At 44.1% G+C, this 17,434-nt stretch overlaps 1 protein-coding gene across 1 annotated transcript in view; it reads right to left on the reverse strand.

Moving 5' to 3' along the window:
• AFG2A (AFG2 AAA ATPase homolog A) overlaps positions 1–17,434 on the reverse strand; it is a 324,422-nt gene that overhangs the window by 35,152 nt on the left and 271,836 nt on the right. The gene's annotated exons all lie outside the window — the stretch shown is intronic.

Consider the following 17,434-nt stretch of genomic DNA (forward strand, 5'->3'; position numbering starts at 1 on the left):
TCCATTGAGGTCAGTGGTATCACGTTGCGACTTGAAAGTTATCTCAACCCACAGGTCACGAAAAAAAATTCAATCTTTATGGAACATAAGCGCCTGACTGCTGACCCACTGCCTATCACACCTATGTTTAACACAGGAACTAATACATGCCCTTCTGGATACCTTTTTTCGGAGCCCTATGGGCGCCTAGAGCTGCGGATCTCCCGTGTGGATTCTATAATTAAAATCCGCCCGTGGATATTGGACCTTAGAGTCTATTACTTGTATTGGGCACACTGGACTCCGAAAAGAGTTATCCAGAAGGGCATGTATTAGCCATACTAAGATCTGGAATCCGTCTGTTACCTAGTACAGATCTATTCATTTTCACTCCTAAGGGGATTTCTAGTTCATTAGAAAAAGTGCTAAAAACACCACTTGCACATAAATTACACCAATTTACACAAAATCATTAAAATGAGATTCAAAGAGCCATTTGACCATGTGGGCTACTGTTTAGGGCATTTCTTAAAACTATAGATGGGCCTACCCACAGGTTATAGGTCTTTAACCCCTTTAGTGGCACGCCCAGAAAATCTCTGGGGCTTGCTGCACTGACCATGCAGTTAAACCCCGGAAGATTTCTGTGGACAGCTCTAGTGCTGAAATGCTGGCCAGGACACACAATTATTGTGCCACTGTTCACTTTTGACACTTCCAATTACCTCAGGAAAATCTCCGTGGCTTGCTGCGCTGACATGGTAATAATAAACCTGCCACTGAAGAGGTTAATGGTGGAAGACGGAATAGATCTCGATCCTACTAAATCATCGTGAGGATGAGAATCTAGTCTGATATCTCGGATACACTATTTTAGGTGCTTCTATCCAGTTATGTGGTCTACTCATACCTTGGAGCTAAAAGAACCACTGAATTGAGATAACAGTGGTGGGGAATTTATTCACTCATAATAATACTTTTTTTATGTTTTTGTTTGTCTTTTGCAGCCTACAATTTTATCTAAGAAAGAAAGAAAAGTTAAGTTTTAGGCTGGGTCCACACGGGGCGGATTCCCGACGGAAATCTCGCGGTTTGGCCGCAGCGAAAAACCACGAGATTTCCTCCAGGAGCACCGCTGCTTCAAAACCAGCGGGGGTTATAAGCGGCCCGGCCACTCGCTCTTCCGCTGCGGACGGCGCTCCCATAGAGAAGAGCGCAGCCGCAGCGGGGAAAAAAAAAAAAAGAACATGCTGCAGTCGCAGAAGCCGCCGCTGCGGCGCGGATTTGCCGCCCCGTGTGGACGAGATTTCTGAGAAATCTCGTCCACATGGCTGGCTAATCCTAGGATTAGCGGCCGCAGGCGGATTTGCCGCGTCGAAATTCCGCACGGAATTTCCGCGGCAAATCCGCCCCGTGTGAACCCAGCCTTAGGAATCAATCCAGTGAAATTTCCTGAAAGTATATCTGATTCCTCTGCCCCAGTGACGGTAGTAGATTTTTTTTTACAATTTTTAATTTATATAAATGGTATTGATTATTAAATTAATTGATGGAACACCTATTTTATGTAATAAATTAATGTAAGGGTACGTTTACATGTGGCGGAATTTGTGCGGATTTTCTGCTGCGGAAAATTTGTATAAAATCCGGCATTACACAACTGGTATGAATTTAACATAGATTTTGGTGCAAATTCACGCCAAAATCTACAGCGCAAAATATGCTGCAGATTGAACCCAACACCATATACAATATACATCACCTATAAATTGTTACATAATGTACATACTGTACCGGTATATCTATATGTACACACACTATTTAACAAGTTATAGGTCATGTATATTGTATATAGTGTTGGGCTCAATTCGCAGCATATTTAGCAGTTGTGAACTGCGGAATTTAACACAAATTGCACACAGCAGAAAATCCACACAAATTCCGCTAAATGTGAATGGACCCGGGGCGTGGCCAAGCAGCCGTCCTGACCGGCCGCATGTAAGAAGGGCTCCTGCTCAAGCTGACCTACCGGTAATCCTGTACTGATCCTGAGGACTCCCAACCCCGATATACCATCACCGGAGGAAGGGGGAAGAAACTGCATCTCCGGACGGCCACCCCTGACGACCGAGGTGCGGCGGGAGCGGAGCTAGAAACGGGGCCTGTGAGGTGGAGAGAGCCGTCGCTGCGGAGCGGGAGTCACCGGCTGACTGGCGGGCTCTGGACCTGGCGCTCCACATAGCGGAGGGAGAGGAGTGAAGTGCCCAGACCACCGGCGGGGCTGCAGAGCGGAGGGACGCTTACCGGACACCACGGCGAGAGGACCCTGGAGGTGAGCGCGGGAAGCTGCGGCCGCCATTTTGTGAGGAGGGCTCCCGATCGGCGAGCGACTTCCCGGGCCTATCGCCCCCACTGCCACCACAGAGAGGAGGAGGATTGAGCCCCGGTGCGGAGTCTGTGACGCCGGCAGCCATAGCGACGCCGGCGACAGGCTTGCAGCGCCGCGGCTGACACGGCCGCCATCCTGAGGACGGGGCAGACGGGCCCAATGGTGAAGGGCTGTGCGGAGGAGACCACATAGAGGGAGGCAGGGGGCTGAGACGACCGGCGGCGCCCCGGGTGCCGAGATACTTATAAGGCGCCCCCTGACGGCAGGGACCCGGTGGAGGCACACGTGGTGCTGCAGCTACCGCCGCCATCTCGCGGAAGAGGACCCAGCCGGCAACAGCTTGGGCCCGGTGAGCCTCTATCAGCGCGGGGGGGCGATTAGACGCCGGGTGAAACAACCAAAGTGCCGACAGCCACAGCGACATAAACGGCAGATCTGCACTGCTGCGGCTGACATAACCCTACTCAGAGAGTTGGACTGCTGGAGCTGAAGGTGAGAGGTCAGGAGAAGAGGTCATACAGAGGTCCCCTATCTGAAGGAGAAAGGCAGCGCCAGCAGCAACAAACAGTTAAGTGTGCTGGGGGGGAAGGGGAGAAAAGGAGCAGCAGCTCCTGTATACTAAATAGACACGTGCCAGAGAGTGGAACCCCCCCTCCCCCACAATACCTAGAGAATAGGCCAAAAGAAACAGACCCAGAATACCCCCCAAAACAAAGGGGGAGAAGAGAGTAAGGCCTGCAAAAGACCACCATAGCTGGCTACAAAGCATAGACCAAACACCACGCAGATAAGCCCTGCAACAAGTATACTGGTGAACCCAGCACTATAAAATACAGACAGACAGCCGAATACGCCGCTAAATACCTCTGACTAAGCAGCATGGGGCCTACCAGGCAGAACGCTGCAGCAGACAAATTAAAGGCATTTGTCAGAAATGAAAATCGCAGAGATGCAGGATCCGACTCTGGGCCGCCGGCCCCGGGGGGCTCATCCCCTCCAATAAAGAACACTAATCCAAATCTAACAGAAGGGACAGTTCAAACTCTACAACAATTATCCGAACAGCTACTGACAGCAATCCAAACATCCACGACTACTCTTACCAGTAAAATCGATGAAGTTAAAATGGATGTCAGTCTTCTTAGACAAGACCTTCAAAATCTGAGAGAAAGAGTCACAGCGACGGAAGATAGAATTTCTACGCTAGACGACACTGTTCCCCCAATGTCAGCCGCAATAAGAGATCTTACGCAGAAGGCCGACTACTGGAGACAGAAAGCGGACGACCTCGAAAATCGTTCACGACGCAGTAATTTGCGTATAGTCGGCCTGCCAGAAAGAACCGAGGGACAGAGACCAGAAGAATTCTTAGAGAAGTGGCTCCGTGAGCTTCTCCCCAATGCAGAACTATCGCAGGTCTTTGTCATCGAACGGGCTCATCGAGTGCCAATGAAGCCACCCATACCCGGCGCCCCACCCAGACCGCTACTGGCAAAGCTACTTAACTCCCGTGACAGGGATAATATCCTGCAAGCTGCCAGAAAAGGCGGACCCCTACGCCACGATAACGCTACGGTCTCCATCTTCCCGGACTTCTCGGCGGACCTCCAGAAGCAAAGAGCCTCGTTCTTCAATATTAAAAGGCAACTTAGAGATCTGCAGCTCCCGTATTCTATGATGTACCCAGCGCGACTACGAGTGATAGACGGAGATCGCACCCGTTTCTTCTCCTCACCATCTGAAGCAGGGGAGTGGTTGAACACCAGACGACGGCCAGAGAGACTGTAATGTATATCAAAACCTAACCATTACTTCTGTCCTCCTGTAGGTGACGGGACTTTCATATTATATGTAAGAGGCCCATCAGGGCCGCCTAGTTGTGATGTGGGTTGCTGATCTGGGGGGGAATCACTCCCCCCTCCGGGTCACCCCTGACAATAACCGCCCTGTGCTCGCCTTTCCCCGTCCCCCCCCCCCCCCCTCCGCCTCCCCCAGAACTCCTTATTCCCTCCCATCTTCTTGGAAGGGAGTCCACCTAATAAATGCACAATATGACATGGTCGGTTCACATCATTGTATTAACAACCAAAACCACAAGTATAGCAACGATGGAGCTATGCTAAGTTGGTTACCCCGAGTTAAAGTTAGCCACGAATACTAACGCAACGATAGTCAGTATTCAAAGCCTGTTCAGTTGTAAACGGTTTTAAGAGTTATAATTTGGTAGTACGCTGCCATGATGTTTTTAGAGTGTATGCATCAGATATTCAATGTTTTCTCTATAAATGTATTGAAGTGCGATTGCATGGCGGGTAGGGGGGACGTGGTGGGGCGTGGTGGGGGGTCTCCTGGCGGACTGAGTAGCATAAATAATTTCATCCGGGCTCAATTAAAACACCTTTGCCAATGGCTGAGATGATTTTTGTATCCTGGAACGTCAGAGGCATGGGATCTCCCAGGAAGCGAGTCATAATAAACTCCTTAATACGCTCCTGGCGACCGCATGTGTTATGCCTCCAGGAGACCCACCTCACGCCTGAAACTTCTAAATGCCTGCTAAAGCCATGGGTTCAGTGGTCGGCACACTCATACCATACATCGTACTCTAGGGGGGTGTCCCTACTGATAGAAAGGTCCATCAGATGGGAGGTAGAACAATTAAAAAGAGACCCAGAGGGTAGATATATTTTCGTAAGAGCCAAAATAAACAATGAACCATATGTACTCCTATGCTACTATAATCCACCAACAACGTCAACAGCCCTGCTGGCAGAAGGCATACAATTTGCCTCATTTACACCAGATGTAACAACTATCTGTATGGGGGACATGAATATGGTCATGGACCCACACCAGGACAGATTTGGGGGGGGTGCTCGGGGGGCGGGAGACGGGGGACCGACTCGCCTGGCTTCTATGATCTCAGTGGCTGGATGGCTGGACTTATGGCGAACATTTCACCCTCACCAACAGGAATTTTCTTGCCATGCAGCCCATAACCATGCACTGAGCCGCATAGACTATATATTTGGATCCCCCTCGCTGTTCACAAAAATAGAATCTATAGAATTCCTCCCAAGAGGGGTCTCAGACCACTCACCAATCTGTATGGTCCTCAAAAAACCAGGTCCCCCCGCAATTAGGAAGCAACGGATACACCCGTTCTGGCTTTCACTGCTTGGCCCAAACGATCGAATTCTAGGCCAAATTCAAATATATTACGAGGCACATGAAGAAAGCCGGGACAGGATGCTAGTGTGGGAAGCCTTCAAGCCATACCTTAGAGGATGCTTTACATCCTCAATCTCTTACATAAAAAAAAACGCAGCTAGAGAAGAAGAACAGTTAGCGCAGCAATGCCAACAATTAGAGAGAGAATTCATAGCTCAACCCTCAAATGAAAAAAGAGATAAATGGCTACAAGTAGGTAGAGAGTATCTGACACACTTGAAAGAAAAGGCTCAGAGGAGACTATTCTTCACCCGTCAGTCCTTTTTTGAGCTAGGTAATCAGTCCAGTAAACTGTTAGCATATATGGCCCGGCAAGAAAATACCTCCCCCCCAATATTGAGAATCAAATCGACCGAGGGTGCGGTGCTCACAGACCCCCAAGATATACTAGAGAGATTTCAACAATTCTACCAAGACCTATACAAGTCCCAGATTAACTATACCTTAGCAGAGCTAGAGAACTATCTAACTAACATAACATTCCCAGTATTACAAGAAACACATAGATCCCTACTAGATGGCCCTATCACAATAGAAGAAATACAGGAGGCAATGGAGGGCATGGCAAAAAATAAGACCCCGGGTATAGATGGCATACCAGTAGAAGTCTATCTCCAGTACAGAGAGGAAATAACACCACAACTACTTTCACTATATGAGGATATATTTGAGAAAAGACGCCTTCCAGAGTCGATGTTGGAGGCTAATATAGTCCTTATACTAAAGCCTGAAAAGAACCCGGAGGAGTGTGGGTCGTATAGACCTATCTCCCTCCTAAATACAGACTACAAAATCCTCGCCAAGGTGCTAGCCTGCAGGCTAAATCAAGCAATCAAGGATATCATACATCCGGACCAATCCGGATTTATTCCCGGAATGTCCACATCCGATAACATCCGAAGGACCCAGGTAATTACGCAGGTGGGGCGGAGGTGGAGGGAAGGCTGGGCACTGGCCTCATTGGATGCCGCTAAGGCATTTGACTCAGTGGAGTGGCCGTACCTGATGGAGGTTCTGCGGAAATTCGGGTTCGGGGAGCCGTTCATCAGGTGGGTCTCCATCCTATATACAGCCCCGACGGCAAGAGTAATGGCGAACGGCCTGGTCTCCGCCTCTTTCCCGCTTCACAGGGGAACCAGACAGGGCTGCCCACTTTCTCCCCTCCTATTCGCGATTGCTATAGAACCCCTAGCACTTAAAATTCGACAACACGCACTATATAAGGGGACCCAAATTGGTCCTAGAGAGGACAAGATAGGACTGTATGCGGACGATATAATACTCTATATGTCAGAACCCCAGAACACTTTGCCCTTAGCCGTTTCCCAGGTGGACAAATTCGGGAATTTTTCAGGCCTGCGTATTAACTGGCAGAAGTCTACGTTTATGCCACTGAGAGAGGAGGAATGGAAGGTGGGGGAGGTATACCACAACCTGCAAATCGTCCCCCAATTTAAATATCTGGGAGTCTACATCACCAGGGACCATACTCAAAGTTTTAATTTAAACATCGCACCTCTATTAGCGACCCTGCAATTAAAACTAAAAGCCTGGAGTTCCCTGCCACTATCTGTGGCAGGAAGAATAAATCTTATTAAAATGATAATTCTCCCCAAATTCCTGTACCGACTAGAACACGCAGAAACAACTGTAGCACAAAAATTCTTTAAAACAACTAATTCATTAATAACATCATTCGTATGGGGAAAGGCCAGAGCCAAACTCCGTATGGAAACTCTACAAAAGCCTAAAGAGCTGGCGGGGATGGCGTTGCCGGACTTTAAAATATATTACCTGGCAGGGCAAGTCAGATATATACGTCACTGGCTGTCGGGCGCTCCTCTCCCAAACTCCGAGCACCACCTGATGTACTTCCTTTCGGAGGCATCCCTCTGGATAGTCCTGGAAAAACCGGGGCTGTTGACGAAACCAATGCTGCCCATTCACAGACTCGCAGTAAGTGTCTGGAAGGCATGTAGGAAACTGGCGGGACAGGAGGACACCCCACTGGAAACCCCCTTATGGAATAACAGAGCGCTGCCGCATCTATTGAATCTCCCAGACAGACAATTCTGGCTAAATCTGGGAGTCACCGCACTGGAACACCTATACATAGACGGGACACTAGTCTCCTTCGAACAATTGCAGCAAATGTACGGGGTACCTAGAACAGGATTTTTTAGATACCTGCAACTCAGACACGCATTAACAGCGCAGTTCCCAGAACCCAGGGGACCCTTCTCCACGTACCCATTAATAGGTATACTGCGCACACAGGGCCCCAGGGGCCTAATCTCCAAGTTATATACCCACTTGTTATACTCTAAGATCCCCAACACGCGAATGGTGGTGCTGGAAAAATGGAGGGAGCTGATCCCAACACTGACCGATGAAGACTGGGAGACCGCAATGGCCACCTACACCAGGGTCTCACCAGCCGCGAATAATAAACTGACCCAGTTATATATCTTACACCAATGTTATCTAACGCCAACTAGACTGCATAAAATGAACAGATCAGTAACCAACCAGTGCCACAGATGCCACGTAGCAAGCGCAAATTTTAATCATCTAATATGGGGGTGCCCGATAGTATACACATATTGGGAAGAGGTCACAGAATTCCTGACCCAACTGATGGGATTGCCAGTACCACTGGATCCAGTAATGTGCTTACTGGGGATTATAGACGAGGAACAATGGCAACATTATGATAAAATATTCCTCACTAAAGTATTATTCTATGCCCGCAAAGTTATAGCGCTAAGATGGATGGACAGACGCCCTCCGACAATTGCAAAATGGCAGAGTATTATCAATACCATCCTACCATACGAGAAAATAGTCTACAAAAACAGGAAATACCCTGAAAAGTTTGATAAGGTGTGGGGGATTTGGTGCGGGACAACAAGTACAAACTTCACGCAAGAAATGTTCCAAAATTTATTAAGACAGAACACATCCAGGCTTGGCAGGTAAAACGAGCAACAAAGCTATGAATAGTACAGATGTACATGCCGAGATATATTGAATAAACATAGAGAAAATGTAATGCACTTGTGTACTGAATGCCGTTAACAGAGAATTTTCTGATGTATGTAAGGTTTAACCATTTGTTAGTGTATGTAAATACACACGGTTTGAGAAATTGTTTATCCATGTAATGTATAATACATACTGTTCAATAAAACGAGTTAAAAAAAAAATGTGAATGGACCCTTACATTAATTTATGACATGTATATATATATATAGTTAATGTGGGGGTTTCTCTCTCCTCTGATCTCACACAGACAGGAGACTGTAGGAGCAAGAGGGGGACATATTACAACACTGTCATGTTTGGAGAACTTGTAGTATACAAACTTTCCCAGGCAGCACTGTGGTTGGCTGTCACTGCTGATATTATCATGACCTGGACCAATCAGGTCCCGATGATGACACCCAAACAGGATGTTAGTAACAGCCTGTGTGGATGTTTTACTGGCTGGGAAGAGCCGCGATCGGCAGTGGAGTGCCTGACATACATTTACATAGTTGCCGCACAGAGCCTAGGCAGCAGCGACATAAATTTACTGTCACAAAACAGGTTAAAAATCGTATTCAGTAACATATAACATTTGTCTTATGTAGTAAAATACCACAGCAATCATAATGCAGAAAAATGCTAAGAATTATCGTAACCTATGATGAACATGAGATCACTGAATATTATGCTATTATACGATCGCTTACAACAGCAAACATGAAAGTGATGAAATATCTTTGGACATTTCAGGTTGTGTCATTGTAATTATACTGTTATTAGTCATAGCACATATATAATAAGTATATACATATAGTCATAATGAATAGAAAACATGAATATTTCTAATTTCCAGGAGAATCTTGCACTGAGGAACTATTTTGCTTATATGTCTTTTTTCTTTTTAGTTTTTTCATATTTCCTTACTGGTGGTGCTGCTTTTCTGTAATTACTTACATAATGTTTGGCATCCTACAAAGTAATGAACGACCCCCTCATGTCCTCTGTAAGGTTATGGTTTATTTCACAGTCCATCAGTCCCACTGGTTCCCAAGTACATTTGCAGAATATCACAAGAATATGTAATAATTGTAGTAATGCACGTGGAATATATGAAGCACCTCCGGATTTCTCGTTACTAAATGTTTTGTGCTTCTTTGGGTAGTAGTTCATATAAGAGACCAATCTTTAGTTAGGAATAGAGATGAGCAAGTGTACTCACTAAGGCAAACTACTCGAGCGAGTAGTGCCTTACTCGAGTATCTGCCCGCTCGTCTCTAAAGATTCGGCTGCTGGCACGGTTGAGAGGTGAGTTGCGACGGTGAGTAGGGGGGAGCAGGGAGGGGGGGGGAGAGGGAGAGAGAGATCTCCTCTCCGTTCCTCCCCGCTCTCCTCCGCCGCTCCCCGCCCCCCAACGGCAGCCGAATCTTTAGAGACGAGCAGGCAGGTTCTCGAATAAGGCACTACTCGCTCGAGTAGTTTGCCTCAGCGAGTATGCTCGCTCATCTCTAGTTAGGAATAAAACCTGAGGTCTCCTGTGTCCTAGGCAGTGGCTATTCTCACTGAGCTACTAGTCTTGCCAGACAGTGTCTTCATCACTTAAATTATCTAGGTCCTTGTAACTTGTTACTTTTAGGCCTTGTTTTTCTGATTGGCCCTGCCCTTGGACTTCCTGTAAAGGCCTAGCCCTTTCACTTCTTCGGTGCAAAATTGTTCTGCTTTTGCCTTAGCCTAGTTCATACATCTGCAATCCTCCTGGATAACTGTTACTATTATCCTTGTACCAACTATTGGTTAAGTATTTACTACATACTGTCCTACTCCAACCAACATTTCTGTGTATACCTGTGTACTAAACTCTGGCTTGTTTCTGGCCACTGCCTATTAGTACCCAGAATTGTTACAGCAACTGGACTCTCTTTTTGACTCCCAAACCATTACATCTTTGTAATTATACATATTTACTTCGTATTCGAAATATCACTATACACTTCCAGTGAGTGAGCTGTTTAGTACTGTCTATCAGTTGCCCAAAAATGAATACAATGAGATGTCATTGGTTTACTAGGCCGATTACATGTTCATGATCCACAGGAAAAAAAAAAAAGTGAATCATGCTGTTCAATTGACAGAACTGCAGTCATGATTATGTGGGTTACTAATGAAAATAGTCGATAATCAACACAGATTAGGCCGGTTTCACAATTGCATTGGAATTTCTGGTCGGAGGTTCCATCACAGATCTGGCTTAAAATTCTGTACAAAAGCAGGGCAGCTGAGCAGAAATCAAATAGACCCCATTATAGTCAATGTGGTCCATTTGGTGATGTTTGGTTCCATCTTCAGATGGAGATGTTCAGCCGTGGGGATTCCCTTCTCCTGTGCCCCGAACGGAGCAGGAGAGCAGAACTTCTGACACAAATGTGAAACCACCCTTACTTAATCATGTCTGGTATAAGGGTCTACACTTCAGAAAGCAAGTCACCAGTCCAAAATCTGTAAGCTGGGAATGCTGCGAGATTGTGAAGAATTTATCTGTAGATACAGTAAACTATAAAATGAAGACATATACTCTACAGAGTATCTCCAGGCAACTCGCCACCAAAGAAGAGATGATTTATTATTGTCTAAAGGCCAATGCCTCATGAGTTCTTGGGCCTGTCGCCTGCACGATCCATATTCACAGTGTAATGAATTGCGAAATGGAAGCTCTATACCAATATGGCCGACCACGTAGGATATTTACTTCTAAGCTACATTTTTATTAACAGTTGTGTGCCACGTGTCCCCTAGGTAATATAAGTTCCCATCAATCAGAAATATTGCATGCTTGCCTTGGGCTGGTGGCCAATAAGAGTTTTCCCAGCTTCATGGTGTCAGTGAAAGTCATGCAGAAAAATAGAAGGAAAGCGCCTTCCTTCCTGTAACACACCAATATAGCTAACACCCTTCCTGATGATTCTTTATAAAGGCTGTTGTGCTGGAAACTATTGCCTATGACCTTTTATAACTCTTTTTAACTATGCAATAAATAACATGAATCCACCAAGCAACTGAAGATGTTTGTCCTTGCTCCTGACTGTTTCCATCACAGAATGTTTGCATTGGCCAAGACTGAAATCGGAGCATCCTCGGAGCGCACTCATTCCCAGGGACACCTACATAATTCTGGTATGCTAAAATTCGGAATATGTTCTGACAGGTCTGAGAGGCTGTTGTCTCGGGTTTCAGTAAGATTCGCTCTGCTAGTATTAATACAAACAGTTTGCACTCCCTTTCACAGAGGGCTCTTCATATGCAGGCTGAAGTCAGTCATCCGCCTTTGAACTCATTTTCTACATCGTAAAACATAGCTAAACTTTTCTGGATTCCTTTTGTCAGGCTCATCTAACAGATTTTCTTCTCAGAGGTGAATAAGGATGCCCTTGGGGGTTGCTGGCATGCAAATGTATATCATTTCCCTATGTTTCTGATATCACATGTGTAATATTGTTCAACATAAAGAACAAAGGCGCCTTAGACTAAAAGTTGGTATTCAAGCAGGTAAAAAGCCATTCTTGTGTACTTAGTTCAGCAGAAGTGACCTCACCACTTACTCATTCTGTACTCCGTGTACCCTTACTTAAACATGGCACCAACCCTGGAAGTGAGCACTTCTGACATGCCAGCCTCTAAAAAAAGGGCTTGTTCACTTCCATCAATCGACATTTTGCCTCTGCACAAAGAGACCTTTCAGTACATACACAACAACAGTTTACGCCAAAGATTGTAAACTACAGGGTTATCAAATCTGGCATAAATAAGTCATACACCGTCAGAAGCGTTAACAAGGACTGTTGGATCAAACTACATTGTAAATTACCCCGAGGGCCCAGTCTCCAGGTAAATAGAACAAATGGCCACATTCAGTTCATTGTAAATTCTGCTGATATTTTTGTAGACACAGGTCATATAATCAATAGTAATATATGTAGGGGTACTGATAAGTCCTTGGCTTTGCAACCCCCCATTTATTTTCACATTAGTCAAAGCTATATGATCGAAAAGCTTAATTTTTGCAATACTTCGGCATGATCTCATGTGCCATTCTTATGTTATGCAGGTTTGAAGGCAACACGGCAGATCTGCAGCGGACTTCACTACAATGGAAATCAGAACAATGATGAAGTTCCTGTTACTGAAAGGCATGATGGCCAAAGACAATCAGGGTGATATGGTGCAAACATTAGGTGACAAATGCCCTTCAAACTCCACTGTGAAAAATTGGATTGCCAAATTTAAAACCGGACACTTCAACACCTATGATGAAGACTGTTCCAGGTGAAAACTAATGTTGACCTTTCCAGTAACCATGGATGCCATCCATGACATGATTCTGGAAGATCTGCATATTTCTGCTAATACAATAGCCGAGGCTGTGAACATTTCAAGGGAAATAATTGGGTCCATAGTTCATGGCCATGGGGAAGGCATCTGCCAAGTGAGTCCTGCAATGTCCGGCTGTAAACCAAAGGGTGACTGAGTGCAAGCTCAGCAAATTCTGCAGCATTTTCAGCAGGATGCTGATGCCTTCCTGTCTCATCTGGTGATGATGGATGAGACATGGGTTTTATGTATGATCCTAAATCAAAAGAGCAGTCAAAAGAATGGAGACACAGTGGTTCCCCGCGTCCAAAGAAGTTCAAAGTGGGAACGTTGTCATCCAAGGTGATACGCTTTTCTTCTGGGATAAAGATGGGATACTGTTTGTGGACTACCTTCCAAAGGGATCTACCATCAAAGCTGTGTATTACACATCTTTTCTGGATTATTTGAAAGAAGCATTGAAGTCTAAAAGGTGGTAGAAAGTTGGTCCAAGGTGTCATGTTTTTTCATGATAATGCCTTGGCCTACACAGTGCCCTTCATCCAGTGCATACTTGCTGAATATGCTCCTTATTCACCTGATCTGACACCCTGAGACTATCATCTGTTGTCTAATTTGAAGAAACACCACAAGAGAACCAAATTTCCTGCTATTTCTAATGCAATTGCAGTGGTTGCTGCCCGGTTTGCTGCCCAACCAAAGGAATTCTATCTGGATGAGTTAAAGAAGTTGCAACACCGCAGTCAGAAGTGCATTGATATCCAAGGGGACTATGTGGACTAACTCTGAAATTTCATTTTTCCATGTGATTTGTTTTTTGTGGTCAAAAGCCAAGGACTTATCAGCACCCCATCATACATAGTCTTAATTACCAAAATGAAAGCTGAAAGTAATACACTTTGGAGAATATCCTTGAGGTATACCTCCAATGTATGGAACAAACACAATGTAAACAGAGCCTATGTGATCTTCCATTCTGTTAGCTCCTTATGGAGTGACCTCATGTAGTGATGGGCTCATGTTACCATCACATATTCTTGGCCCATGAGAATCCTCTGGTCTTCTAGTGAACCAATCTTACTCTGTTAATAAATTACACTAACGAACAGTATGTGCCATTTAATCCAAAATGAATGGTCAAGTGTTCCTGCTAACCCAACAATCAGCTGAAGTGGCATAAAATGATCAGAGCGATGGGCACTAGAAGGTATGTTGGCTTTGTTTTCTCCATTTAGTTCTTTTCGCTGTGTTATCCCCAATTCCTACCATCATTTCATGTGACTTGACGCTCGCTTCTCAACACCTGGGCTATAATGTCTTTCCTAAGACAAGAGGCAAGTGAAAGTCTTGTTGTAGAATTATACGGGGTTATTATAAAAGAAACAGACACTTTACAATGCTTTATAGAAACCGAAGTAGTATTGATAGAGCCGAAATACTTACATATCTTTAGTATATATCTAAGTGTATATGCCTAGTTACAAATGTTCCATGTGTGAGCCTTCTCATGAACACCATCCAACTTTTCCATTTGCAAAAACACCCAGTGTTGTGAAATTTCTTGCTCCATGGGTGTCCATGGACAAGAATGCAGTTACTCTTGAAGAGCGAGGCTCGCTCGAGTAACTGACTTATCCGAGCACGCTCGCTCATCTCTAATAATCACCCATACCGTGCCTATTTTACATATTGCAAGGCTGCAAAATCCCAACCATAGTTTTTACTCTACAATGTAATCTCAAATATAAATTTTGATTGTAGCATTAAATAAAATTGTAAATAATCCCAAACTTTGTCAATCGCTCTTAAAATACATCAAATATTTCCCCTATGTAGAAGACTAACCACAACACTTACATTTATGCCAATACAATTCAACAAAACTACTTGTGGCTTATGTTACAGTGATAGAAACTAATTCCTCTACGAGATTGAACCCTAGGGCTTCGCTAGTCAAAAGCATCTGCCATTTGTTAGTTTGTTAGACTGATGTTTAGCCACAATGGAAACCAAGTTCTTGCCAAGTGGTTGAGCACTAACAAGCCTCTATTGGCCAAATGTAGACAGAAGATTGTGTTAAGTAAAAGGGAAATCCCCCTGCTATCTACTGGGCTCTCACACATCTGTCTATTACATTAACCCTATTCTCTTGTGCATAACTAGAATAATCCTTTTTGAGTGTTCTATGAATTTTTACATCCCACAGATGGTTTTTAAAACTTGATAACATTATCACAGATACCACTATTTTACTTGACTATTTTCCAGGGAATAGGCTTTATTTAAATGAGGTTGTCTCCATATTTCCCACTTTCAGATATCTCACACTCTTGCATAAGGTCAATGTATTGCGCACTTAAGGCTCTTTTACTGGGGTCGATAATCGGTCAAACGAACCTTTGCAAGATTATTGCCTTTGTGAATATGTTGTCGATTAGACCAAAAAATGGAAAATGCTCGTTTGTCAACTGATCTAGTCTTTTCTGTAGATTTAAGTCGTTTTATGTGGGCCATTGATTGGGCAAATAAATTGGGTAGGGCTTATTATTGGGTTAGGGTTTATTTTCAGGGAAACACAGTATCTAAATCAAACATAAGTGAGTGTGCGAGCTGTATCCTAAGTGTGTGACTTGGGATTATTGGAATAGCTAAGTGCATCTTTCCCTGCTTTATTAACATTTGTTTATTTGTGTTTTGTATCAAGTCACAGTAATCTTTAAACTTATACATTGTGCTATATTGTCTTTTTTTCCCAGAGGTCAAATGTACAGGTGATTAATTCACTGCAAATCGGCCTCCGTGTGGACCTAGCCTACGGGTCCGTTTATAACAAAAGATTTATCATTTGAACAAGCAAACAATGTCAGCTGGTGAGGACCCAGTGGTCATGGTACACATTGGCGCCAATAACAAAGTTAAAGGTAGGTGGAAGGTCCTTAAAAACGATTTCAGGGAACTAGGATGTAAACTTAGGATAAGGACCTCTAAAGTAGTATTTTCTGAAATACTACCTGTACCACACAAGAAAGACAGAGGGAGAATAGGGAGGTAAACAAGTGGCTCAAGAGTTGGTGAAGGAAGGAGGGGTTTAGGTTCCTGAAGAACTGGGCTGACTGCTTTTGGCTACAGGTTCTACCGTAGAGATGGGCTGCATCTCAATGCGGAGGATGCAGCTGTGCTGCGGGAAAAGATAGCTGGATGGTTGGAGGAGTGTTTAAACTAGGGATTGGGGGGAGGACAATCACTGAGATTGAAGGGAAGACAGTAGAGAAGTAATCTGGGACTACGTAATGGAAATTGTGGATGGAGCAGTGGGAGGGGTTTGTACAATTAGAACTGTCAAAACAGTTAATAAGGATACACTTAAAATAAAAAATAACTAAAATGTTCTAAACGGTATGGTGACTAATGCTAGAAGTCTGACCAATAAAGTTGACAAACTGGAAGTAATGTCTAAGGAAAATTACGTCATAGTGGAAATAACTGAGACCTGGTTTGATGAAAGCTGTAACTGGGCGGTGAACTTACAGTGATAGTAAAAAAACGGCAAGGGGGAGGAGTTTGTCCTTATGTAAAATCCTGTTTAAAGCCCACACTATGGGAAGATATATGTGAGAGAGATGAACAACTGGAGTCTTAATGAGTAGAAATACATGAAGGGAAAAACAATAATAAAATCCACATACGGGTTTTCTGCAGACCACCAAATATAAACAGAAGTCACTGAAAATCTATTACTGAGGCAAATAGATGAAGCAGGTAACAAGTTTCTGTCAAGAACTAAAGATAATTTCCTTACCCAACTTGTACAGGACCCAACTAGAGGAATGGCCATTTTGGACTTAATATTAACCAACAGACCTGACAGAATAACAGGGGTGCAGGTTGGGACACAGCTAGGAAATAGAGTCCATAATATAATAAGTTGCCACTTGTCTTTGAAAAGGGTGTATTATTAGGGAGCTACAAAAATATTAAACTTTAGGGAGGCAAAGTTCCATCAGCGTAGAGCTGCTCTTAAATTTATTGACTGGGACAATGTTCTCAAAAATAATAGTACAGACAATAAATGGGAAATTTTTAAAACCATCGTAAATATTTACTGTGAGCGTTCCATAATTTACAGGAATAAAGGAATTAGGAATAGAAATAAACCAATGTTGCTCAATAAAGATGTAAAGGGGGCAATAAACAGCAAAAATAAAGCATTTAACCCCATTAGGACACAGCGTTTTTGTTTCACTCTCAGATTTTCTTCTGCACGTTTGAAAAATTATAACTTTTATTTATCCATCAACGTAACAGTCTGAGGGCTTGTGTTTTACGGGATGTGTTGTATTTTTCTATGGTACTATGTAATGTACCATATAATGCACTGAAAAACTTTTTACAAATTTTAAGTGGAGTGAAATGCAAATAAAACGCAATTCCGCCATCTCTGGGGGG

The sequence above is a fragment of the Eleutherodactylus coqui genome, chromosome 7 (genome assembly GCF_035609145.1).
Source record: "Eleutherodactylus coqui strain aEleCoq1 chromosome 7, aEleCoq1.hap1, whole genome shotgun sequence".
Taxonomy (NCBI): Eukaryota; Metazoa; Chordata; class Amphibia; order Anura; family Eleutherodactylidae; genus Eleutherodactylus; species Eleutherodactylus coqui.